The sequence below is a fragment of the Amblyomma americanum genome, chromosome 4 (assembly GCF_052857255.1).
Source record: "Amblyomma americanum isolate KBUSLIRL-KWMA chromosome 4, ASM5285725v1, whole genome shotgun sequence".
NCBI lineage: Eukaryota > Metazoa > Arthropoda > Arachnida > Ixodida > Ixodidae > Amblyomma > Amblyomma americanum.
The window spans coordinates 166340122-166366463 of record NC_135500.1 but is presented as its reverse complement, the minus strand read 5'-3'; the positions used below and the strand labels follow the sequence as shown (position 1 = coordinate 166366463).

Genomic DNA, 26342 nt, shown 5'->3' with positions numbered 1-26342 from the left:
AGAATACGTCCTCTGGTTTCCTCCCAATGCACATCTATAGAGACCAACTTTTGTAGTTTAAAAACTGGTAAGACATTGATTCGTTTTTGTCTAAAACTTCGACATTGACATTAATTGCAAACGTGCTAATCAATAATTAGCAATTATTTTTTCATTAAATTAGGCCCATGTTCCTAACCGACGTCCAATGCAGAGGACAGCTTGTTCCTGAAAAGATTTGCTTTCTATTTCGAATTCGATAGTTTCAGAAATTTTCGAAAGTGCTCGCTCTGACACGGAGTATATGTGGTCTATATCTTACACAACCACTACATTTTGGTATAGGATAATGCCAAACGACGCACTGAGGATGTTTTGGGAAGAACATTACGGCGCAGTGGGGAACTCTGCACAGGGGGCACAAGACAAAGAAGCTTGTCCTATGTCAATTTGCATCGACAGCAAGTCCTTCTGTGATGTTCGCGAAAAAAAGTGCAAACAGCACGTCCTTAAGAGATAATTTTGTGACGCTACTGCAGGTGTATACACTACCCTTAGTGCTGTTCCAAGAAAGGAAGCGCTAAATGCGGAATTATTTTTTTCCGTGAATGTCAACGAAAACCACAAGCTACCTCTAATCATACTTTACGAAACAGTAGCTTTCAATCAAGGGCACACCCACCCATACTCTGCCTCTTCTTCATAATTTACCCGAACGTAACAACAACAAAAAATATTGAAGATATTATGTTAACCTTGGCGAAAGTATTGCTGGAAATAAAAGCCATCCTAAAAAGAACCATCTAAAGCGTTAAACTCCGGGAGACTTCAGTCGCCCATTACAGTTATGGTTTATCGTATGGTCTCAGATCCAGCGAAGCCACTCGATTCATACACTTGTAGCAGTTTCAAGTGACCCACTTTTTCTTGAGGCCCCTTATTCCCTCCATTCATTACTTTTTTGAGCTACAGTTTGGCGAAGAACGATGAAAAAAATATGTAGGGAGGGGAAAACAAAGCGGAAACAGGGTATCCAAGGAGTCGGAGCGTCAGCATTCTCCAGAATTGGGCCAAGCAAGTAACGAGTGTTTGCCCGTCGCGCCTCGAACCGCGCGCCACTTTATCGAGCGGCGTGGCGTGTGCGGAAGCAGCAGCCTGGAGCTGTCGCCACCACCGCCGCTATTCTGGGGTCCGGGCCTCGCGGAGGAAGGCTCCGTCCCGCAGCTCTGCCGGCCGTGCGTGGCGGCCGCTGACTCGCAGGGGCCGGCGACTCGCTCGCCCCCGCAGTGGCTGATTGTCTTCGGGAAAAGAGATTGCGCCGGCAGCGCGACTCCGGCAGCCGGCATCAGCGGCCCGCTCCGCTCCATTCATCATCCCGGTTCCGAGGGCCACTCCGGTTCCCCTTCCCTCCTCCTCCACCATCTCCTCCCCTCGCATCCGTCGAAGTGGGGCTGGCAACAGTCGGCTCCCTATAAGACATCTTTTTTTCATTCTTACCCAGCAAACCGGGACTCGGACTGCGCTGCCTGCCGCTAGACGTTTGCGCGTTGCATCACCGCCAGCGCTTGTTTGCTGTGCACTTAGATTAGCTAGGCAACTCACAGCGCTCCGGGCATTGCAGTGAGTCGGAAGCTGTTTTATAACGATGGGTGAAATACATCAGTGAAGCCCGGCTAGCCCGCACTATTTCGATCAACTCACGCTACTTCTTTCAATATGCGCATAGTGGTCACGCTAACTGGAAAATAAAGATTCCTTTTTTTTTCTTTGTCGTTTCCATTAAGTGTAGTCGGCAGGCCTTGATAGCAACCCCCTAGAGCTTGAGCTTTCACGTATAGTGTGCCGCTGATGGAAGTGAACAGCAGAGCTGCTAGCAACAGAGAGAAATTAGAGAGAAATATGAGCGAAGAGCTTCGCCTGTTCACCCTCAGCCAACCGCCTGGATAAAATTTTCCCCGAGGTCGTTGAGGGTGAGCTAACAAGGTAAAATGAGGACGTTATTGTAAACTATCTACCTGCCTTCGGTTTAGTTTCCACGGCTGCCGCCGCCCGGCTATTGCAAGGATTTCTTCGCATGTATGCGTATGCAGATTTAAAGTTACGAAGACGAGAGCAATCAAGGCACTTCCGTAGTCAATTTTTTTTTTACTAAATCAAGTACTTGGCCTTCATCCTAAAAAGCGTGGTTGACTGTTTGTCCTCCCACCACATATCGTCGTTCCGCTAAAGAAGCGCTCAGGATAGGTCTTGCTTTGTGTGCCCAAGGGTGATGATGACAAGCTGTTAAAAGATTATCCAGCTTTTTCTTTCCTTTCTTTAAGGAAAGGCGAGAGTGTTGGGGACGCGAGAGTTGTAAGCACAGAACTTAAAATGGTACGATAGTACAGGGAGCCGCCCGGATGTAAAACTGATCAAACAAAAAAATCTGCATTTGTTTGCCGAAAAACTAATTACTTTCCTTACAAGAAATGCTGTTACTGCGACACCTAATATGCTTCAACATAATGTTGCAGTGAATTTTATGGTTTCTGTGTAGCTTCAGAGGCATTACTGGAGCTTTAATAACTGTTGATGTTACTTTATTTCTCTGCCACGCAGTAAAGGTCTGGATGCTAGCAAACCTTACATATGGAGAGGAATAATGTGCACATTCTGTACATTCCAAATACATACAACACGAAAATGCTCTTTAATTAAGGTATTGCGGGTGACTCACTTTTATTCAGCGAAACAACGTGACGGTTCACTTTTTGTAGCTTTCCGCGTATTCAGTTACTTATAATGCGAGAAATATTCCGCAGAGAAGAGTCATTTAGTTTCGAAGGTGTTTACACATCCATGCGTGCTTTAGGCAGCCTTAATTTACACCCATGGTATTTAAAACTACAATCTGTCCAAGCATTTGTGCTAGGATCGCCTTTTGTTTTTTACCTTTGGATCCGACAAAACACGTTTTCGGCATGAGAGTGTACTGAACAAGCGGAATACGCTTTCTTACATCGAGGTAGTAGAATCTCCATTCTGCTCATATTCCCATAAGATATGACTTGGGCTCCTGAGTATTGTCGAAGTACCAGCCGTTTTCTGCTATTGCTTTAGTAATTGTTCGTTTGGTTCTCTAATTCATTCATATGACTGGTAAAGCACATATTAAATTAAGTAAAGGTCAAACAAGTACAAAATTAAAAATAAACGTCAATTCAAAAGCTTGGAGTCATAAAGCAATACAAATGAAGTAATTCAAAATTCCGCGCTTACATTTCGTCATATTGATAACGATAAAAGAATTAAAACATGGTGTGCGCGTAGGCAAATTATAAAGCATGCGAACTTGAGGCAACACGAGTGATATTCAGAATTCCGTATCACCCTTTTGATGACGTCGATGATGATGAAGGAACAAACACAGAGATTGGAAAATTAATGTAGCAAAAATATAACAGGACATAAATATCGCTGCGGGGAGGTCTCCTAAAAGAATAGTGTTTCGGTGCAGCTCAATGACCTGAGGCGTGAAGGCAGTTCCCGAATATACATTCTGGGCTTTGCCGTCTTCAAAACTACTGATAGCCACATCATCACACACTAGCTAACACTATGAAGCAGCATTGCGAAAGATTTAGAACAGAATATAACAATGCGTGTGATGCACTGTTACTTGTTATGTGTTTTGTAGCATAACAAAATTTCTGTCACAAGTCTCGTGCCTAAAATAACGACTGAGCGGAAGGAGACAGCGTGCGTGTCATGTGCAATATTGGCTTCTTATTTCGCCTAGAACGCATTGAACAATGCTGGCAAAAAGTACGGTCTCGGGTTGCCTTAGCATAGCGCGAATTCGCATCCATCACGATAACACCTACCTTGAGGCCCGCGTAAGTGCTAGCGCCAACCGCTGCGTTCTATGTAAGGGAACACGGATGCGCCCTCTGTTAAGGATAGAAGGGTAGAGAGCGGAGCAGCAAGTAACTTTAATTAAGAACTAATTATAGAAAGATGCAAGCAGGCCACCACTACAGTATCTCGTGAGCACGAGTGCTATTCCAGCCTCGGCTGTGCATCCCTTTCGAAAGTAAAAATTGCCGTCGGCGTGGTAACAGGAGAATTAGGTCTCCGGAACAAAAAAAAACATGATGGAACTATGTTACTCTATTCTGGGCCCAAAAAGCACCCAAGCGGGGAAAGTTGAGAAGGTCAGGTGTCGAAAGAAAGGGCCAACAATCGCAGTATAGTATAAGCGGTCGCGCATAGCTCTACACATCTAGTCCTGCACTTCGTCCTACGCTTGTCAGGACGACAGCAGGCAATTATAGGCAAAAAAAAATACCCAGAACACGCAGTAGAAGCGGACGACGAAGGCAACGCGTCCAGTCCCATCCAATTAAGGAAAACTGCGGACGTCTTCGCAGCCTCGCGCAGCGCGCGGACACCCTCCTCTCCCCGGACGACGCTGCAGCGTCCTGTCTCGAAGATTGCTCCCTTCCAGTGTCAACGGTGCAGACCCGCACGCTGCTGCCGGGCACGGGAGTCCGACGCAGTCCCTCACCGCGGCCGCCCTTGATTGGAGCGCGGCGCCCACCTTCGAGACGCTACTAAATTGATTGCGACCGCGCAGAGCGAGAAGTGCCCTCGCGAAGGATAAAGAGAAGGAACGCTGTCGAGAGATCTATTTGTCATCGACGCAGTTGCCTGCTTTTTGTCGACCAACTGTGTTATCTTCCTGACGCACTTGTGGTTGCAACAAGAAAGACATCCGGCTTGACAGTGTGTTATGTGTGATGCTTTGGACAGCGTCTTGCCTCGAGTCGGTGTTGTTGGTTGTTTTTTTTTCGGCTTATAGGAAAAATTTGTCTTGCAAGCACCGAAGTCGGTCGCGGTTTCTTGACTTGTGACTCTTACTACGTAGGCTTTCATAAGAGAAGCTACAGAGGGCTAATTGGCGCTGTCACATGTTAAACCCAGCTGTAATTAAGACAAATGAAAGACCAACTAGAAGGGCACAAAAGAGAGAGAAAACAAGCAAACATTTTCACTTGAAATTTTATCATATGTCATCTTGTTTTCAATGCGAAGAATGTGTCTTCTTATGTTCAAATTGCAGATGTAATAAAGGAGGCTTAGAAGATAAGAACCCAAGCAGTTTAACGTATTCCGGCGTAAGTAACATCTTTTATATTCTATACTTAAGCATGCGAACGTTCCCACTCAGACTTAGAGCGTGTCGCCCCGTGGCTTGCACGGGGTGGTCTTCTAGCGGAAGATGTCGTTTCGGTTTCATTCTGTGAACATTTTGCTTTTCACTAGGTGCTAGGTGAGAGTAATAACATTCCGTTAATTTTTTTCTCTGAATTAACGATGTCTGTGTTCTGCATAGTTTGATATGCAGACTAAACCATAGCGCTTTTTCCCAACTGATAAGCGATTCTCGAGGCATGATGTATTCTAACTCACCTTAGCCCAAACCGCACTGAAGATTATGATTGTATGATGATGGCACTTTTCATACTAAGTTCGAGCTCACTTCCACATACTACGGTCTGCTGGTATTGAACCAGTCTGTTGTGTTTCTAAATCCGACTCATTTTTCAAGTAGGTCTATAGGCTATGTATTTATGAAACAGACTATTAAAAATAAAGCATGCCGTATAGAGGATGGGTCCCTCTGATGACGTTTGAAAGCCTTTGTAAAACTTCAGTAGCTTCTAATTCTGACTCGATTGCCCCCCCCCCCCCCCTCTCCTTCTCCTCAAAAAAAGAAAAAAAACACCGCTGGGTTTCTCGAGCCGCAGAACTCTCGGTTGAAGAAATTAGGCAATGAGTGTAACTCCCCCCTTCTCCACGCCGTCCATTTGTCCCGAAAGGAACTACTGTAAAGAACAAATGGCCGCCTCATCACAAGACATCCGTCTTTCGAATATGATCGCACAAACCCCTAAATTGACTGTCCTTCATTCTTAAGTGCTCACGAGATTGAAATTTCGTTTACGAAAACCACAAAGTACCGTTACAATTCTCGGTAAACCTCGACAAACATTCCTGGCCCTACTTTCAATATATAAAGTCAGTTGAAAAAAGTGAAGCCGCGAACATGCTGTCTTTCTTAAAAAAAAAAACATTGGCTGTGTTTTAGCTCTGGTTAAACCTGGAGCGAAGCGAGAGCTACCTACATCTGTCCTCAGTCAAATTGCAAAGTCAGTCTTTCGCCGCTTCGTTTCGGTGGACGTTTTTTCTTCATCTCCGTCCCTGGACGTGGATTCACTATCTCCCCTCTCCAGTCCTCCTCTTCCCCTCCTCGGGTTCGCCGGCGCGCCGCGCCGTCTTCTGTACCACTTGAAGAACCACATGGCCATCCACGTGACCAGGCACGGCGCCACCACGGACCTCAAGGAGTGCCGCGGAGCTCAAGGGGTGATACGCTGCAGGCTTGAAGTGCTAGCGTAGTGTAGCTCTGGCCAACAAAAACACCAGAGATCATTGTGTGATTCATATGTTCCATAATGCGAATTATACGCGCAGCTATTGAAGCGTTTTCATTTCGAAATATATTGAGGTAAAGAATTTGAGTCAGAGGCCACTCTTGTTGTCCAGACCTCCTCGCTCTTCAACAAACACTTCTCTTCCTCTCTTTTCTAGTCATGAAGGAAGCCTTGTGAGCTGAGAAGTGGTAGCACGTGCGTTCGAGGTGTTGGACATACGCCTGATTCGGGAAGACGAGGCCTATGAATTAGTTTTGGGAAGTAGTAACAACAGTCTTGGAGTAGCTACGAGGCAGAGGAATGAGACCAGTGATCCCAGCGCCGGCGCATTAAGCAGGTGCGACAGACGAAAGACTTGTAGCGGCTGCGTCGCTAAGTGCGCACAAATAACTGCTTGAGAAGATTGTTGTTGTACTAGCTGCCATCCTGGGCGCCAAGCAGGGTACGAAAAAGAAGGGGAGCGCACTGCCTCCTAGTTGCGTTTGGTAGAGCGGCTGGCCATGCCCGCCATACGTGCCGACTGCTCGGCGCCATATTTTCAGCATTCCACGGTAACCGTTCGTAACCCTCTGGAGGGTGGTAAGCACCCTCCAGCTACACAGGCTCTCAACACCTACGCCCAACCCCAGGAGCGGGCGTTTCACAGCCGTGATGGGGTAAGCTTCATTGCTTATCACATAAATTTCTGGCAAGAGCCGGTTTACTGCGCACTGTGCTCTCCTGCTTTGCTTTTTTTTTTGCGTATACAGCACTGAACAGCTAGAATAAAAGCAGGCGCACTATGCTGTGGTAAGTAAGTACAAAAGATAGCAGATATTTTGCAACTTCTTTAGTTTCTTTATTGCATTTCACAGCGCACAAGTACGGCCTGATGGCCAATAAAGAGCGTACTACTCAGCTCCAAGTCGCATACAACCTTGTGCGTGCGAAAGATTAAGACAATGCACGTCTTTCCCCTTGTCGTTGGCTTTGATGCGTCAGAGGCCACCTGCAGACCAAAGTTGCGCAACTCTTCCACACCGCGAAGGACTCATGCGTGGCTTCTATGTTAATGTCGCCCGCAAGCACTGGCGGATCCTTAAAGTGCGGCTGAAGATAGCCCCGGATGGAGGGCACAACCTCTTTGGCGGTTAAAGTCGGCGAGAAGTAAGGGCAAGCCATCGCTATTCCTTCAGCAAATAGCACTATTCAAACATCTCCAATGTTTCAAAGCAAGTGTTCATATTACGCCAATGCTGATTTTGGTCCTCGCGCCGATCAGCTTCGCGCTCCGGAGCGCGCACGACAGGGTATCTCCTGCGGCGACCACGACAGTCACGCTGCTAAGCACGGCGGCGGCCGAAAGCTTCTAAGTCGTGCTAAGCAAAAACAACAGCACAACTGATGCACGAGAGCGGCGAAGTCAGCTTCTTCGCTTAGCTCAAACACAGCAGCCTGAACATAGCCTACCATAACTTTAACACCAGTCGCGTGATGGCTCTGGGGTCACACCAACTCCGGCTCCCACCATCTTTGTTTTCTTACCTTGAACTCCTCAGTGGCTGAGATGCCAGGCCGGGAGTGAGTGTTTTGCGTCGCACCAAGCCTGGCTCCTTTTATTCTACTTCCTTTGTCTTAGCCATCTCCTTCACATTAGTTCTAGCCTATGTTAGGAAGCGCTATAGCTCGCGTGTCGTGCCAGCTGCGTCGTCGGGTTACGCTGAAGCTGGAATAGGGTGCGCTATGCGAAACGACCTTCACCGCAAGAAGGAAAAAAGGTCACCACACCTTTCGCTTTTCTCCTTCCTAAAATTTACAATTCCCTGCTTCGCTTTCTACTATGAGGCTGCAGGGACGCGCCATAAAACAGCATTAGTTTTAGGATGCCCGGTTCATGACGCGTGCCGGCGTTGAAGTAAAGTATGTGGTGCTGCTTGTGGGACTCTAAACTGGTTCCTTCGGGGAAAACAGTGAAAGTGAGGCCGGCGCTTCGGTCTGTGCACTCTTGCATTGTCTCCCGAACGCGGAGACTTGCACGTGTGGAAGAAAGAGAGAGAGAGAGGGCGTGCGGTGACGCCGGAGTACGGAGGGGAAGAGGATGGCTGCGGTGCAAAAGACAAGGAGTAAAGAAAACAAGGGCTGCACAACTCAGCGTGCCCAGAATATCACACACCACGCGTCGATGCGGGTGTTGTAGTAAACGTTTGTCCATAGAGTTATAAACTGATTTTTGATATTGATGAAGTGCAGCACACTGAATTAAAAAAAAAAACACCGCTTACACTCACGAATACACCCAGTTATAGCCAAATTGGCACCTTACTAAGCCGTTAATTGCACTTTCAACACTACGCGACAGAAATACGGGTGAGCTCCTTTACTCTTAGTGTGAACCCTATTCTTCGAGACTGGCTCAACCTTTCTGCAAGCGTGATGAACCAGCCTACAAATGAAGAATGAAAAACACATGTATAGATTGGCGAAATTCGCGAATTGTTTTTTTTCTCGTCCAGCTGATATTAGACGCCGCTTCCGCCACCTTGAGCAGTACGCACTAACACCACTTTGTTAAAACGGGAGGTTCAGGCGACTCTTCCGCCTTTCTGTATGCGCGTACAGTAAACCTCCAAGTCCATACGCTGCACTAGTGCAGTAATTTCTACAGAGCGTCACCATCAAACTTGCAAGCTGCCGGAGCTGCTAACGGCCGCAGCAGTGCATCAGCGTGTCCACATCAGTCGATAACCGTGGTGTGTCACGCAGATGGTGCAAACACAGCGAATGTGACTACGCTACGCTCATGAATGATATTCAGTCACAAAAGATGAAAAAAAATTACCTGAAGTTTGATTGCTGCTGAACCTGGTTAGAGTGCGAACGTTCGAGTGTATCGGGCAACTAGACGTGGCTCGGCGTCTGTAACGTTGAGTGCGTTCCGAACACTGGATAGGCAGCGCGCACACCCTGCCACCCTGCAGGTGGCAGTTAAATTAACGGTAAATCGCGAAAAGTTGGTAGCCCGGTGAACGCTGCGGCCTATTCTGCCGCCCTCTACTGGCGAGTCTAAAGATCAAATGTCAAGGTCAAATGTCAGGTGATGCGACATCATGGTGGACCATATATGGTAAGGCCTATAGCCATACTCGACCTCTGGCTCACTTGAACGTCAGCCGGCAACGCACGGCGAAATCGGCTTTACCTAGCGTAGTTAAGCTTACGCTTCAAACCACTTATGCTAAGACCTATAGCCACAATTGACTACTGGCTGAATTGAAGGTCAACTGGCAACGCACACCAAAATCGGCTTCATCTAGCGTAGTGAAACTTTCGGTTCAAAGGCTGCATTTTCTCTGGGATTTTGCCTGCACTGCGGTCATTCTCCCACTATTCATGCATGATTGAAGTAGCCACGTACAAACAGAGCTTTTTTGTGCCTGCCACTGGAGTGCTAAATGCCCGTCTTTGTGCAATATTTCTTTAGGCTACACGTATGAACTCAGCCCGTGTTCGCTGCAGGGTTTTAAAGGCTAACAGCGAAGTGTTGCACGAGACTGAAAACGTGTTTACACGACGTTACCGTCAGCGCCCGAGCGAGCGACCACCGAACAAGGGCACGCCAAGATCACAGCTTGGCGAAAACTGACAGGGATTCTACGCCCTGCCCCACACACTGTGGAATAAAAAAGAATGCGCTGCGTCCTCGCCATCCTGCGACGGCTCTTTGTCTGCCATTGCGGTCTTCTTGTGTCTGTCAGTAATGGACCACTGGTGCAGCGCCGAGAATGACGCGCTTGTGGTGAAACCGATCAATCCGTTCCTGCCGCGGTAATGTCTTCGTCGGTGTTTTAGACGCGGCCTTCTCCCCATAACTCTCTGCACAGGCTTAAATCTTTTCGTTGAATGTTTTGTGAGATCCGTTACCATCTGAGCTGACCGAGCAACATAATGTTTTCATTTAAACTTGTGAGTAAAACTATTTCAGAGATCACTTCATCATGCGGAAAGAAACGGGCCCTTTTTTCTTCCACGGCATCTGCGTGTACGGTTTTTTCTGCGGTGGGTGCCTCGTTTTGCCAGAGGGACGTATGCGCCATTTGGTAGGTCACTGGCGGCTCCGTGCCAGGCGGGTGAACCTTTAAGAGGCGAATTCTTACGAAGTATTTGCTATTATGGTGAAAGTGAATATAACTTAATCCGGCAGTTTTACTAGTTTTATGCTACAGCACATTGGGCAAACTGTCTTCTCTGGTGACTCAAGTATCAAAGGGCTGTTGAATGCAGTGACGCTATAAGAGTAACTTGGGAAAGATTTCCGGCTTCTCGGTCATTATTATGACAACGTTGGTGCTTTATTTACAAAATATATATAGAGGGCCAATCGAAAAATGTATTGGAGGGAGAGTTTCCTTACAAGAATAAGAAGCACCTCTATGTAACATTTATTTTAAAGGTACATAATATCCGAACTAACTTGTATGCTTTGTCTCTCACGTATGGAGAGACCTTTGCGGTAAAATTTGGAAAGGAAGAGGTGGCGGATCAAGTGGAACTTATATGAAGCCGGTTAAAGGCCGTGGCTCCTAAGACTGAAGTCTCCCGCATCGCTCCGTATGGGTGGAGGTGTATGAACGTCATGGCCAAGCGTTATTTTTGTTAATCCCGTAACTTCATTTCTATAGCTAGTTTTATGCATTCTTCTTCATAATGAGCGTCCTCCTTGTTTGCTGGATGTGAAGGATCGCCTAACAGAAGAAAAAATGATTTTCTCTAATGTGTGAACATCGCACAACATCGCTTCAACTAAAATATTTATCCACACATTGAGGCAATTGTAATTACAAAAATCACAGTTAACGCTTTCTGGAACTATGAATCCCTACTTGGCGGTTTTTTCAGCTCCTTCGTAGTACTAGATAATATGAGAGTCACTAGCAACTGATGCCGCTACCTTTTTTATTTATATACATTCTATCAGCAGAAACTATACGAACAAAGAGAAACGAAGGAGAAAAACATGCAATGCACGAATTAAAGGTTCTGAAATGAGAAATGGCAGCGCACGTACAAAAAATGTAGTATCATGAGAATACGAATTTTGCTGGTGGAGCGAAGCCTCCGCGACGATTGCGCGCGTTGTTAAACTTTTGGAGGCTGGTTTTTCTTGCTCTTGACATAACTCGGCTCGTGAAGGTTACGGTTACCAGCAGTCGCTGTTGTAACGAAACTGTATAGGGCAACGCTCCCCCCTCCTTTTTTTTTTTGCTCGCGATGCCTTTGAACATAGCATAGCGTTTGTGAAACTCTAGCATAGGTTGTATACCGTGTACGAAAAGCTGCGTTTGTCCCTTTCTATGCGAAGCTTTCCCTTCATGCCGCGCCAGAAAATACTTATTGATTCAATACTTCCTGTGCACCACAGTCGGTGTACCAATTATTTTTTTTTTCGATAGCGCATTTTCGTGACAGAATCGTATTTACTGCACCGCGTATGAGTGCTGCTGTTCAGGAGGCACGTGCCGGAGTTTTAAAATTTTTGAATACAGATTTTAGCGTGATAACGCTAAGGGTCCCGTCCGCGGAGAACTCGAAGTAGTTCGTGTCGTCGCCGGTTTGTGCGGAAAGGCCGGATTGGTCGAGAGGGTCGCGTCGTCACACGAAGAACTGTGGAATGAAATGTGATTGGAACATTAGAAAACTGGTGACTAGAAGGACGCAACATGACTCAAACATCATTAAGACATGTAAATATGTAAAGCAAATGAAGGGCGCTGAACAGAAAATTGGGGCTATGAATAGGGAATCGAAACTCTGACCTTTGAGTTGCGAATAAGACGCACTCCCTCTAGGCTACACAGACACATTCGTACGACTTGGCTAAAGTGGGCTTTGTATGTATTTGGTGTGTCCTTTGAAATAATATGGAAACAGTTTCCGTGTCTTAAAAGCAGTGAAAGGTACTCAAGTGCAGCTTTGTAGGCTTATTGCACGGTAAGGCGGAGAATAATTACATGCGGTAGGAATAAAAAGAAGAATAATTCTGTAAGAAGTACTGAAAACTTTATATATATTTTGCCTTAGGGCGCATGTATAAACTGCGAAGTTGAAGGTCATCACTGCTGAAAGCGAGCACAGATTTTAAATTTTAAGAAATGGTATGATGGTTCGTGGTACCGAACGTGAAAATGACGACGCTTTTGAAAAAAAGAAACGCTTTAGAAATCTGTTTATGTAGGATTTCCAACGTCGGACATTGATAAATTGGCGACACATGAAATAAATACAGACGCAGTTTACAATTTTACTACATAGAAGTTGTTGTCATGATTTAGGTGACAATAGGAAGCACAGGAACGCTATTTTAGCAATGTGCGCAAAGTGACAAAGGCAACTTAGCGTGTAGTCAAAAGAGTAAGTTTCATGCTAGATATTTTAAACAACGACGCATAGTCAGAAATTTTATAAACTCGACTCGCCTTCGATGTTAAAAGCCTTCAATTTCAGAACATAATGATGCGCCCTACAACCAAAACTAAAAAGTTGATTGCTCATTTTACGTGATTAATCGTCTATCTGATGCACCGTATCACCCAGATAATGTCCGCCTCGCAGTTGAGTCCAGCTGCCCAGACCAAACCAACGTATCTATTAAATGTTTTCAAGGAAGAAACTGCATTCGATAATTTCAACCACCCCATGCATTGTCATGCTCGTATTTCGAAATCTATCCCATTAGCAACAGAAAACAAAGTTTTCTGAAGATATCTTCCCACCCCGGAGTCCCTGTGGCCTGAGTGAGCCTTGAACTCGCCCTCAAAGGTGTCAATGCCATCGCCGCGATTTCTGATGCCTGACAAAAAAAAATAGTCAGAGGGGATGCGTTTGGCTCCCTCGCCTGCCAAGCTCGAAGTAGTATATTTAATGACGCCTGCAAAGCATTAAGCAGAGCGGGTGACAAGGCCAAGGAAGCATGATCTTGAGGAGATCTAGGAAAAATATCAAGAAATACACGTTTCCTAAGCGTGCACTTTTTAGTACGCATAGGCGATTTGCACGAGTGATTGTTTACCAACATGCCATTATGAATGGTTGAAAAACGAATTGATTTCGAATGAAATCCATCGACAAGAGCATTTGGACGCTTGTACAAACATTAGTGGCACAAACGTATGACTGAAAGGCATGTGTTCCTCTTGTTATATATTTATCATTCAAAGGTTTGGGTTAAGCGACGCCGGCTGTGGCGCTTTTTACAACAGTCGTCACTACGCAGCCACTCACCAATTTAATTTTTGAGCTGCAGTTGAGGAATGAATCCGAGCTTGATTGCGTGTGAAAATTCCAATTTCTTAATCAATAATCCACAGCGCTCGCGCCCGCCCGCCCGCCCGCACGCCCGCACGCACGCACACATGCACGCACGCACTCAAATATAGACGAATTTTCAGAAAGCAAATTTGGTTTTGAACATCAAGACAGAAAGCGCAAAAAGATATTGCTTCAGCTTATTAGGGTTGGTATTAATCCAAAAGCAAAACAAAGGAACGGAATAATAAATTGATGACCCACCATCTTGGGGAGGACTTACAAAAACAAAAAGGTAGATAAATATACTTTTGCACAGCAAAGAAAACAAAACAGCCTTACGTTGTATAAAAACAGCCATGGTCTAAAGCCAGCAAGTTCAAAAAAACATTTGTCATTTTCTGCGCTGTCGTGAATTTTAAATACAAGACAAGACCTGAAAAAACGACAATCTGTTCTTCACAAAGCGCCGGAAAGCTGCGGGTGTGTTCTGGCTGTTGAAACTTTCGCACACTGTTTCGAGAGATGAAAGGTTCGACATCCTGATCTTGGGTTATTAAAGGGTTGAAGACTGTAGTATATATTATTGATTATTCATGTACAACATCAATAAAAAAGCGAGTTCTGATTTCCTGCCCGTACATGCTTTTCCGCAAGAAGATTAAAACAAAACAGGCAGTTGCTTGCTGCTTGCTTTCTATGTCATTAGGCCTCTTTCATATCTCTGCTTAGATGACATTTCCAATACAGGTCATCGATTTCCACGGAAGCAAACTGAAATTAGGTTTTTTAGTGATTTTATTATCTTGGTGTCCAAGCGGCGTGCGGAATGAACAAATTATGCCCTGTGACGATAGAACAAAAAACCAATTTTTTTTTGTACAGGTTGGCACTAAATAAACGTGCTCGTTCATAAACTGCATTGTGTTAAAACAATGATGCTTTGCTAAAGCAGTACTGATGAGACTTTTGCTATCATAAGTGCAGTGAACACGCAAAATGCTGTCTTAAAGAAACGAACACTGTGAGCCCTCAATTTTTCAATCTCAATCGGACGAACGCGCTTCGAAAACATAGATAACACCGATTTTAAGCCTAGAAAAGCTGCTGTCAGTAATTACCGTGAGCCGTTTTAAATGTATTTTTGTGCGTTCAAACGTCTTTATTCTTCGCGCTCAGCAACTACAGAATGAAAGTAACAGAGTCTGTTCCAGTAGACATATGCAAAAAAAAAGAAATAAAACAATCACTACACCAGGCCATGCGAGAGTGCGGAGGTAACGGACGAGGTTTATGTGTACAGGGAAGTGCCGGAAAGCCGGGCCGGAGACGCGCCACACTAGATTCTGAAGTAAAAAAAATAATTAATTTCAATTCTTGAAAAAAGAGTGGTGAAAGATCTTGCTGTCTAGCTCCTGTTTCGATCTCACTGCTGCGCAAAAAGTACTCCGCCGAAAATAAAGTGCCAACGAGATGAAACCTTTGCCAAACTTCGTCACGTAGTTGAGCAGACAAGGTAAGGGAAACGAGGGGCTCTTCATGACACACATATGAATGTAGCCACCTGTCACAGAAAACAAGGAGCTTTGGGGAACGTTTCTATCTTTATTTTTATTGTGCGGTGTTAAATGAAGAAAAATTATTAGTATGATTATCTTGTCACTAAAGCATAATTGATTACAAATCACAAAAAGAAAACCACATGGCGCTGGTGGGATCTGAACTAACGACATCTGAATTTCGAGTCCGGTACGTGCTCTACCAACTCCGCTACGGCGGCGATTAGAGAGCGAAGGTTCACCGCGGCAAAACGTATACTTCACCGCACTAAGGGTGCATATGAGGTGAAGCAAGCTTCGGCGAACTTGGTCTTGGTCAGTCTAAGGGGGCTCACGGCAGTGCCTTCGTGCGGTCATTATTGGTTTTCTTATCGGACACTGGGTCGAAAGAGCAAGCGGCGAATATACAAGCACAGAAGCACACCTAGTAAAGGAAAGAAGGAAACTTCACTATCCCAGGTGATATTTTCTAGAAAAATCATTGAGCGTCACTTATTTCAGATCAGCATGGTAAGACGGGCGCTGTCCACGTCGTCTTGACTTTCCATGGGCGCTGTTGTGCGTGCTTGTCCGAGAGAAGTGGCGCTGAATTACTATTCTCGAAATAATGCATCACTATATTACCACGCGGCGTGTTTTATTAAACTCAGGTGGTAGCCTCTGCGCTTTACGCGTTCGGAACACAGAAATGATGTGGCTGCCTCTAGTTCAGTATATATGGAGGTGATTCCACGGCACGTAGCGGGTAAATATATTTATTTTCATCGTTGAAACGTCATTAATTACACTAGCCGACAGCCAGCTAACCTAAACGACTCGAAATAAGCGGATTCTTGATATATGGTATGAGCATCATCGTATGATCATCATCAGACAATTGCGAAAGTGTAAAACAATAATTTAAACTATTCGGAAAAGTCGTCAAAATGAAAATTATTCACACTTTGCGATGTGAGCAGGTTCGATAATTTCATGCATTTGCTTAAGAGTGGCGCGGTGAACGATGCGTCAAGTTGTAAATGCCCGAACCAAAGAGTTAGGCAAAACAGGCAAAAGGCAGAGGTAGCGCTTAAGCAATGGGAAAGAAAATACAAATATGTCTATATTTGCCTGTAGGTTCCGTTTGAGGCGAACGATTTCAGGTACTCCTGAAGTGTGCATGAACACCCTGTTTTAGATGCACTGCCTCGAATAACGCATGTTCCTTCGTAAAGTGTTCAGGAAGAAATATCCAACGGAGATTTCAAATTAGCGTGATATGCCAGCAAGTGTTACATTTTCTGATACTCTCAAGTATAGTGTATTTGCATCATTACTGCAGCAAAGGTCACGAAAAAACAAACGCAGATATTTAGTGGAGAAAGCTGTCACTTCTAATCCCTTAATGCTGCTCCTGCGGAACGCAGCTTTACTGCTTTATCACAAAAGCTTCATGAATAACTAGAAGTTATATTACTAACGACTACCGCCCCGTCGTTCTTCCTCTACAGGTCTTCTTATCAACTTTTTGACAGTTTTTTGTTTAACTAGTTTCTCTTTTGTGCATAAACTAAAAATCATACGCAATAATTTTGAGAGTATTTTTGACGTATGCTTTCTCTTGTTATTCTTTTGTATGTGGAGGCCTACTGCTCAAATTAGAGTGTTGCGGGCCTGAATCAGAAAAAGTTTCGTGGGTTAGACCAATTAGACTGGGCACTTAAGTGGGTATTGCTTTCTTAATTATCGTGATGGATTAGTTTATCTGGACGAGCCGCAGATAAACTGATTTTGCTTGCAAACGAAGTCTCGATTGTTCTCCTGCCCCATCTTTCGGGCCACTGCAGTGGAAACGAGAAGCTGCAACCAATAAATGTTCGTGCTGGGCGCGTAGGTGTGAATACATAGCTGAACAACACCAATGAAACGAGAGAAAAGAAACAGAAAGACTGTGCAAAGACTCTTTTTCTTTTGTCTTTTTTTCACATATACCTCAGCAACAACATTTATTTCTTCGTTCAGGACCATGAGCCTCAGTGTTTTGTAGCACGCCGTAGTAATTTGAGGCGCTCATAAAACCTGAGTGCCATCCGCAGTACCGCCTTGAGATGCTGCCCGATTATAGCTCGTAAATCAAGAAAACCAGACACTTTAGGCATAATAGCTGGACTACTTGCCAGCCTCCCGCACCTTTGGTAATATATGCAGAGCATTGAAAGCCTCCTCATCAATATCTATAAGCATGTTTTGCCTGCGGTCACAGCTAACCACAGCAGTTTCAACTAAAGTCTGTTCTGAAGCAGAACTGGTGCCTTACATACCAGCGTATTTTTTTTCGCTTGGTAGTGAAAGCATTGATGGTTTATTGCTGCTTCCTTCTCCTTTTATCTCCCTTGCTTTCTGTCAAAAACTTTGCAAATAATCAAACATAATGTACCGCATAAAATCTCTTCGCCAGTTGCTTTTCTTTTGTCTGAACTCAAATATTTTTTAACTGAATCAATTGTTACAATCATCTGCCTTTGAACATCGAACTAAATCTTGGTGCACACGTTTTCTAACTCTCATCAGAAAAATCCTCCGTTTTTCGGCTGACGTCGAGGGACTCCTGGCTAATCCATTTTCCTTTTCAGAAAATCCATGGGAATAACTCGCTGCCTACGGGGGGAGGGGGGGCTAAAACAATGAGTAAAGATGAAATTTGAGCGAGTTGGTAAACATTCATGTTGAGGGAACAGCGCAACAAAGGCGGGATAAAGGCAAGACAAGCGCTGACGCCGCACAAGCGAGACCTGTTCACTCATCATGAAGGCCTAAGTCAAAATTCTGGATTAATTTGGCTAGCCGCAAATTTCATAAAAATTTAGTGCATGCCTTTATATTACGTAGAAAATGAAGTTTAGAAAATATATTACGTTTTAATATCTCATATTCGACTTTTCGTTACCTGAAATTTGTCTCCACGATTTTTAATTTTTAAATTAAAGTCTGTATAAACGGGAAAATTTTAAACGTGTTTTGGCCGTTGACAACTCAATTTGTCAAGCATATTTCGACGAAAACAGCACGCGAAAGACAGGGCAGAGATCAGGAGAGACGCACACACACAGCGCTGTGCGCGTTTCCTATTCTCGGTCCTGTTTTTCGCGCGCTGTTTTCGTCGAATTCTTGTAATGCAGTCAAAAATATACTGCTCCGATCGCCTTTTTGAGACAGACGAGGGACCCGGAGAACGAAAAGTGCCAAAATTAACATTTTCAGAATATAGTCATCAAATCCTGCGCATAGGGTAAGAAAATCATCCTGTTAGCGGCTGTGTATTCACTGCTCCGTGGCCGATTAGCCTACAGATGCTACTTCCGTAAAGCAAAGGCATGCGATGGAACCTCTACTGTTGACACAAATCTTTATTTCCGCATAATGTTAGCGCGCTGTTTTGAATGTTATAGCATGGCCCACCTGGTGGCAACCATCGGAACTAGAAGTGCTTTTCCTGAATTGCTGGTAATGATTTGGCTTAAGCATTGGCAAAGTTGGTGTGTCAAGAGTAGCTGATCGTAGGGTAAGCGAGCGTGTTCTTTCCAAGTGGCGCCTTACTTACCAACTGGCTAGTCCACATACGTATGTGATTAGTGTGTTGTGTCGCCCACAAAACCGCAGAACAAAAGCATTTACTGAGAGATTTAACTTCGTAGTAACGGTCACGCAATGCAAAAACGGGTTGCCGCCTTTTTTTCAAAAGCAATGGATGGCATTGGCTTCCTGAGTATATCCACTGGCCGCAGACTCTATTTTTTCTCAATACAGCGTTATTGCACTGTATTTGAGAAAAAAACTCCACCGACATAAATATATTAGTTGCAACATTGGAGTTGCAGCACGCCTCTCGCGTATTGTTTATTCAAGTCAATGGTTAAAGCACATAGTTTTGAAGTTGTAGTGCTGTTTTGAGAGCGCTAAGACTACGGACGGTGAGAAACAGATAAACAAGGCTCAGAAAGAACTGCTGGCAAGCTTGGTCTATATCTCTCACTTTGTACTCTTAGCGTTCTTCATACTATCTAGATTAACTAATCCACTTCGAAGCCCCTGTCATGAAATTGGTAAGAACACTTATCAATTTGAATTTAATAATTCTTTTTTTTAAGAGAGCTTCGATATTTGTAAAAAAAACTGTGGTTTTTGTATTTGAGGCACAAGGCCGCAACTGTGGTAAATTGTCGGCCGTAAGATCTTTAAAAAAATGACATCAGAAGATGAAGAGGAGTTCTCAGCTTCTAATTTGTATTTTTTTACTCACTTATTTTCATTCTGCATCCAGCATGGGGACAGGAAACACTGAAGTTTAATGTTTTGTGGCACAGAATTTTTGAAATCCTGGATTAAATAATGCTTGCTTCCAACTAGCAACAAAAGCCATGCAAAGACTTCGCCTTTAGCGCGTTAATAATAAACCAATCACGCGACAGAAACTGAAAGCAGCGTAATTATTCATGAAGAAAAGAATGTGATATGGTGGCAAAAAGTCGCTTCGACATTTAGCTGAGAAGCTAAACCTGGGAGCCTTATTACGCATCATCGTGAAGCTGCCGTCAGCGAGATCGGCTTACCACGCTTCAACTCACACGAGCGTGCGGGAAAATTCTATATTCTGGGTAACCTTTCCACAGCGCCTACGAAAAGGGCACGACACGCTCGGCTTGTTTTTCCTGGCTGAAGCTTAAGCTAATTGGAATGGCGAATGCATAATAAGGGATTAAGTGCCTTGTATTGGCAGGAAACATCCGGAGCGTAAATTTCGAGAGGTTTCTTTTTCAGTCCTAATAAGAAGTTTGCTTAAAGGATTTCAACAGTTCATCGTGAGATTTCAACACAAAGCAGGCATGCTAGGTGATGTCACACACATGTTCTTAGTGCTACCAGTTATTGGTTGTTGCAAAGTTGCAATGCCAAAAAGAAATGTAAGGCGGCAAAAATTTTGAAGAAAAGTTAAGGCGTGCACACAGACGCGAAAAGAACAAATATTTTTGGATGGAAATGAAACGCGGCTTTTTTTCACGTGTTCTACAACTTTGCTAACTTTTTCTTTACCATGGGATGTCTCTAAAGAGTAGAGTCGTGCTAGAACTGAACAGTGCTTTTATTTACAATTTTTTTTCTGAAGTATGATCTTTGACACACAGTTTAAAGAAGGATGCAGGCTGCGGTGGCTTTGCACTCAATTACGGAGTGCGGACATGTCTCAATAAGACAGTTTTGCAAACAAAACACAGAAGCTAAAACTTAATTGAAATATTTTATAAAACAGCTTTGCCGACAGAGTTCCACTGTTATAACTGCAAAATTTTTAATAATACTCCACCCCCCGCCCCCCGTCCTCTCAAGTCCTGAAGGAAGCAGCGGCTTTTATTGCGAAATTATAACCGGGCCGACTTCGTCCTATCATGTTCTTGCGTGTCTCATTTCGTTACGTAATTAGTATTTCGTGCCACTTGATAGTGATGGCGTTTTTTGCGGACGTTATAACCCGCACTCAACGCTGTGTTTTCAAGTCGTCCGCAGAAGTCTGAAAAAAAAAACCTGCAGTGAACGCTGGCCCTATTTCATTACTTCAGAGAACAGGGATAGTTCTTGCCTGCAACAGAGTCTTTCAGTTGATTCAAAGTTAGGCTCCTTAGAACCATGGCACTTACGTAAAATATCTGATCGCAAGATTTAATAAGTGATTCAAAAACAAAATACTTATTTTTTTTTAGAAAAAAGAATACGTGGTTTCATCTGGAACTTTGTACAAGTAAACCTGTTTATGATGTTGGTGTCGTTACATCCTTTTACCAGAGGATGAGTCCGCTGGTTTGAAAACACCAGTTGTTTTCCTTCAGGGTAACCTTGAGCACTTTCTTTCGCGAGGGTATAAAATGGTCTGCGACCAGATTAAAATTTCAGCCGGGTTAGATAGACGCTCGTTAAAATCGTCTCTTGCAAGCAGCCTTCCATTTAGGATTGATAAAAGGCAGTCCAACAAAACCAGATAAGTTTTATTTTGTTTGCTACTCGCGAACACTATGAACTGAGTAAAACGAAAACTCATTAGCTTTCTTGCGTCTCTAAGGGATTCAGAAATACTTTCGTTTAAAAACTTTACCCTTTTTTATTATTACATTGAATGGTATCTGCGCTTATTCATTCTGTCGTTAGTGTACAACACAAAGCTCCATCAACATAATGTCCAAATTTAATAGGTTTAATTTACCCACTACAAACTAAAGCACAGGTATTTAGCTGCGTTAGTCATCGACCCAAGAACCTTTAGATTCTGTTATATATTTATTTGCCTTAATAACAGTACTGGTCCGAATACTAACACCAGTCGATAAAGTTCACACATTTTTTTTATTTTTTCGAGGAGGTCCTAACTTACTGAGTGAACTGCGTTTGTTTATTGCTTTAAGAAATAGCTAGTTTTTCATTGTAAGTTTCCTCGGATATACTGTGCCACGCAGCAAATTAAGTACAATTGCTGCCAGTTATGCGCTTATAGAGCTGAAAAAATAAACCATGAATATGTCACGAGTAGTCACTGTCCGAATCGATTTGACACATATCCGAATTTTTCGTTATCAAGCGAAGCAATCTAGAGACTATGAAAACGTAGAGTAGCGTCGCATCCTTTTGCTTTTAAATGTCATACTCACCGCTCCAGGCGTGAAATCTTTCAAGAACGAAGCTCCATTAATTTGCCACATAAAATCCCACTTAAGTTACCGGCGGTAAGCATAGATATCCAAATGCCTCGCTGCTAACTAAGGCATACGATCTGTAACAGACACCTGCGCAAAAAGAAAGTAGCAATAGTAGGCAGCAAACACGTTCTCTCTTTCTTGCATTGCCAAACAACTGAGATCTGTAGCTGACAATGTCATATTCATTTGCTAACTGCGGTTCAATACTATGGATATAAGGCGGACCATGCGCTGCGCCGTAGAACAAAACTTTCATAATTTGCTACAAGCGCAATGCAAAAAGCCTAATGAGCTAGCTCGCGATGTGATCATTAGACTGCTACCTAGTATTTCTCCTTTGTGCTTTTCACTTTTACGTGTACTTTTTCTGTATGATTTCGCACCTGGCAGTCTCTTGCAATGGCTTCTGATGTCGAATTCAGCAATAAAAAATCTGCATTTTCGGTTCTTGCGTCGTGCACTAAGCTGAAGAGAAAGTGCCTGCAATGCCGACAGAACGATTTTTATTTTAGGGCAACGGATCTAAATACTCTTCGAAAGTTCCTTCGGGAACATGAAAGAGCGCTTTCAATCATATATCAGAATATTAGAATATGTTTATCTGCCCCCTCCCCCTCCCCAGGTACTATCTTTGATTGGGCACCGGAGTGAAAATGAACAGAAAGAAAGAAATGCTTTCTCAGAGCTCATTACTGTGCTTCAAACGAGCTCGGCATAAACTTGCGCTCCAGCTGAGTGCTCTGTAAATTGCCTTAGTCGACGTAGGTGGGATTGCGCAGGACTAGAGAGGTTTTCAATCCTCTGTATAATAAAAAAAGACATAGAATAAGCAGCCGTCTTTCTATAGTTAAATATTATTTGAGTTGATGAAGTCTGTCATTGATTATAAAATTGACAGGACGTTTTCTGCGATAGAGCCTCGCTCGAGCGCAGCTTTCATTTAGGTATGTTGATAGCATGTTCGTAACCATGAGAATATAAAGGGAAAAGATTTGGCCCTGTCACCAGTCTCGCCTAGGAGATATGTACGACCAAAACTGATAGAGATGTAGGTGGCCAGTAAGTACTGAGTGCTTTTATTTCACAGAAGAATAAGTAGCATATGAAATAACTAAATTACTAGCGTGTTCAATGAAGCATTGAATATACCCAGAGGTGTTAAGAAAAAAATGTTCTATCGTTTTCGCGTATTGTTGAAACCAAAATCAAGTGGTCATCATTAGTTAGATTCGCTGAACATTTTTAGCGGACCTAATTTAGCTTCAGGTTTAGACTACAGCCTCAACCTACTCCTTGTTCTGCGCCTTCATCCTTCCAGTGAAAAAAGAACGTTTGTCGTCGGGCGTAAATGAGAGCCATTTTCAATGCGTTTAAGGTGCTTGCAATTTGCTAACCAGAGTGTTCGGATAAAGTACTGGCAATAAAGGAGCCCAGCTCCTAATTTAAAATGAATCACCACGGAGGGCTACAAATATTTAAATGCCATACTAGATCCCTCATTATTGAATACCAAAATGGGAAGGAGACGTATGAAACAGAATTAGGCAGGTAAATCAATTTCCAATATCGTTCCTTCTGAGAAAGCTGCACCTTAAAAGTCAAGACAGGCCTCGCATACATAAGTAGGTTCAACGAATTGATTTTAAACGACGGCGGCCAACCCTCTGCGGCTTCGCTTCTCACGGGTGCTTTGAGGCGCCCCACCGCACCGCTTGAATGTCGATCCGGCCCCTTTCTTGACATGTTTGCTCTCAGCTGCTTCGGCTCAGTCGCGTGCTTTAGAATACGATTGGGTCTTGGGTTCTTTGTCGTTACCTGGCAACAAATTGAAAGATCCTGGTCCGGAAGTGGGCAGCCCACCTAAATTTTTTGGCTTCCAAAAGAATAAAAAACGAGAGGTGTAGACGTTCTTCTTGGCGACCAATCACAAAAATCACGTTGGTTCTTTTTCGAAGTGATAAACCCGGTTTAGCAGAATCCTGCTCTGCTTGAGGTGTCATGCTAGTTGTTACAAACATTTAGGTATACATACCATAAGAAAAAAGCTGTAAAACCTACCGCATTCAACGCGCCATGCAGAAAAGGTATTCTAGTGAGTTAAAACGTATTGCATACAAATGCCATAAAAAATGTCTTACCTATGTATCAGCTAACAAAATGTAAAATTGTGTGTGTTGAATAAGTTTTGCCGTGCCCAATAACCAGGCGCTTGAGCTCCTAGTTGGTGTGTTATTGCTTGTTCGTTGCTGGCGACAGCATTTTGCCAAAAGCACAGATTTGGAGACAGGAAAACGATGGCCTTTAGTAAGTGATAATAAGTAATAACAAGACATCGTTCGGAAAAAAATACAGGAAGAACACTTTCAGCCTCTGAAAAGCTAATCACGAGAAAATAAAAAGAAAGGTGGTTGCCTGTAGCGCTGATCACGCGATCCATACTACTCAACACGAATGCTACATTGCTAAAGCGCATGTCATGGTTGAAGAAAGAGGCTTTGATAAGGCTTAACCCTTAACTCTTGGCTATTTCCCGCTGCGATATGTGCGATAAGATACACACAGTGATGTATCTGTGCATGCGCGTGGAAAGCGTATTCTTTGGTTCACTGCCCCGATGCACAATGCGAGAAGCCTTGCTAAATAGAGCATCGTTAACGGCCTTCTGCCTCAGCAGAGAAAATTCAGCTTACCGATGGAAACGATATATTTCAAGCGTTGCAATAGCGATAAACACATTGGATAATAAAGAGAAGAAAAAGACAAAGGGGCCTATGCCCACTGCCATCCTCCTCGTCGGCCTCGCTCTTTCACCCTGTTTAGATGCTTGAACTGAGAATTTAATGAGACCTACAGCCCTCAACAAGCTTTGTTCAGCCACAAGGTGTGGAACCGCGGTTTCACATGCGTCTTCTCCTGCAAGCTTCTTTAATGGTTTTCGCATTATATCTGCATGTCAGGGAGTCGAGGGCCGAGTAATCATTCAAGTATCTTTTTGAAAATCTCGACGATATCATTCTTCACTGACGACGAGCGTTTTCTATTGTCCACACGTAGTGAAAAAACAGCGACCGGTACAGAAGCTACTGACTGCGACACAAATCGGGACCATGTAAAAGAAAATTGCTAGTCAACTTTGTTAAATAAATATTAAAACGAAGTGCGCACCAAGGCACCGAAAATACCACTGAGGGTGCCTCAGCCCAAAGCCAAGTAACAGCAAGCATTCTAAGGTCCCTAGACAATGGTATTCTATCAGATAGTACATATTTACGTCAGGCTTAAAGAAGGCGGTGATAATAGAAAAGTGATACAGCGGCGTTGTCATGCGAAGCGCGTTTAACTGTTTACCACAGAGAGCACACAATCCGAAATGACGACCTGGCTCAGCAGGAAACAACTGGCTCTGTGCTGAAGCACTATAGACGTATGTGCATAAATTAGTCGTTTGTTCCGGCGCACTGTAATAGCCCTAAGCTATCCTCGCTAGCTTTGTCTGACCTTTTGAGTTATTCAGCTCATAAAAGCCTATATAACTGAATCAAAAGGCAACCTCGTGCAATTTATACGTGTCTCTCGATAGTGCATCGACTTTACCGAACACAGTATCTTGTACTATAAGCGCAGCACGCTAACACTCGCGTTGACGCATCACAAGTGCGTCAACAACCGCTGAAAGCAATGCCTCCGGGGCTTCAGTGAGCGTTATGGGTTTTGTGAATACAATGAAGGTTCCCCTTTGGGGTCAAGTTCATATGTTATGAGTGGCGGCGCAAAATTCCGGACAAATGAGGTCCTGCTCTGTCCAGGCCAGATCATAACCAAATAACGACATCTCTAGCCTAGAAAAGCCTGCTTCCCATACATCGCGAAAAGACTTTAGCTCTCCTGCGTCCACCCTCCTTCCGCGCCACGTGCTACCATCAGCGCAACAAAGCTGCTTCCATTGGCAGTGGGAGAACACGCGATATAGCCGTTGGTATTTGCAACGGCAGCTGGACCCACAGATCATTTTTCAGATCGTTGATTGCTTCGACAAGACATGATGGTTTCTTTCAGAGTCACCTCAAGAAACTAAGGTAAGAGCCGGTCTGAAGACATGCTCACCTCTGTATAACGTGGCACGCTCGTCCCCAGGCGAAAAACGGCCTCGTTGTCCACCGCCAAGCGGCGACAGTGTCCAAGACTTAAGACTACGCGAAAGCCGACACACCGCGTGCGTCTCTTCTGGCTCCGGACGCGGGCAGAAAAAGCGCGCGTTGCCGCTCCAGCGGAGGAGGGATGCGAGCACGCCGAACACTTCCGACCGCGGCTCCGACCTGGCACTC

General features: G+C 44.1%; 1 protein-coding gene across 1 annotated transcript in view; it reads right to left on the bottom strand.

The window, feature by feature from the left end:
- LOC144128633 (cell adhesion molecule Dscam1-like) overlaps positions 1-26342 on the bottom strand; it is a 292609-nt gene extending 266267 nt beyond the window's left edge. The window contains exon 1 of the transcript XR_013313811.1: positions 26122-26342. The gene's annotated coding sequence lies outside the window, so the exon portion shown is untranslated. The remainder of the gene's footprint in view (positions 1-26121) is intronic.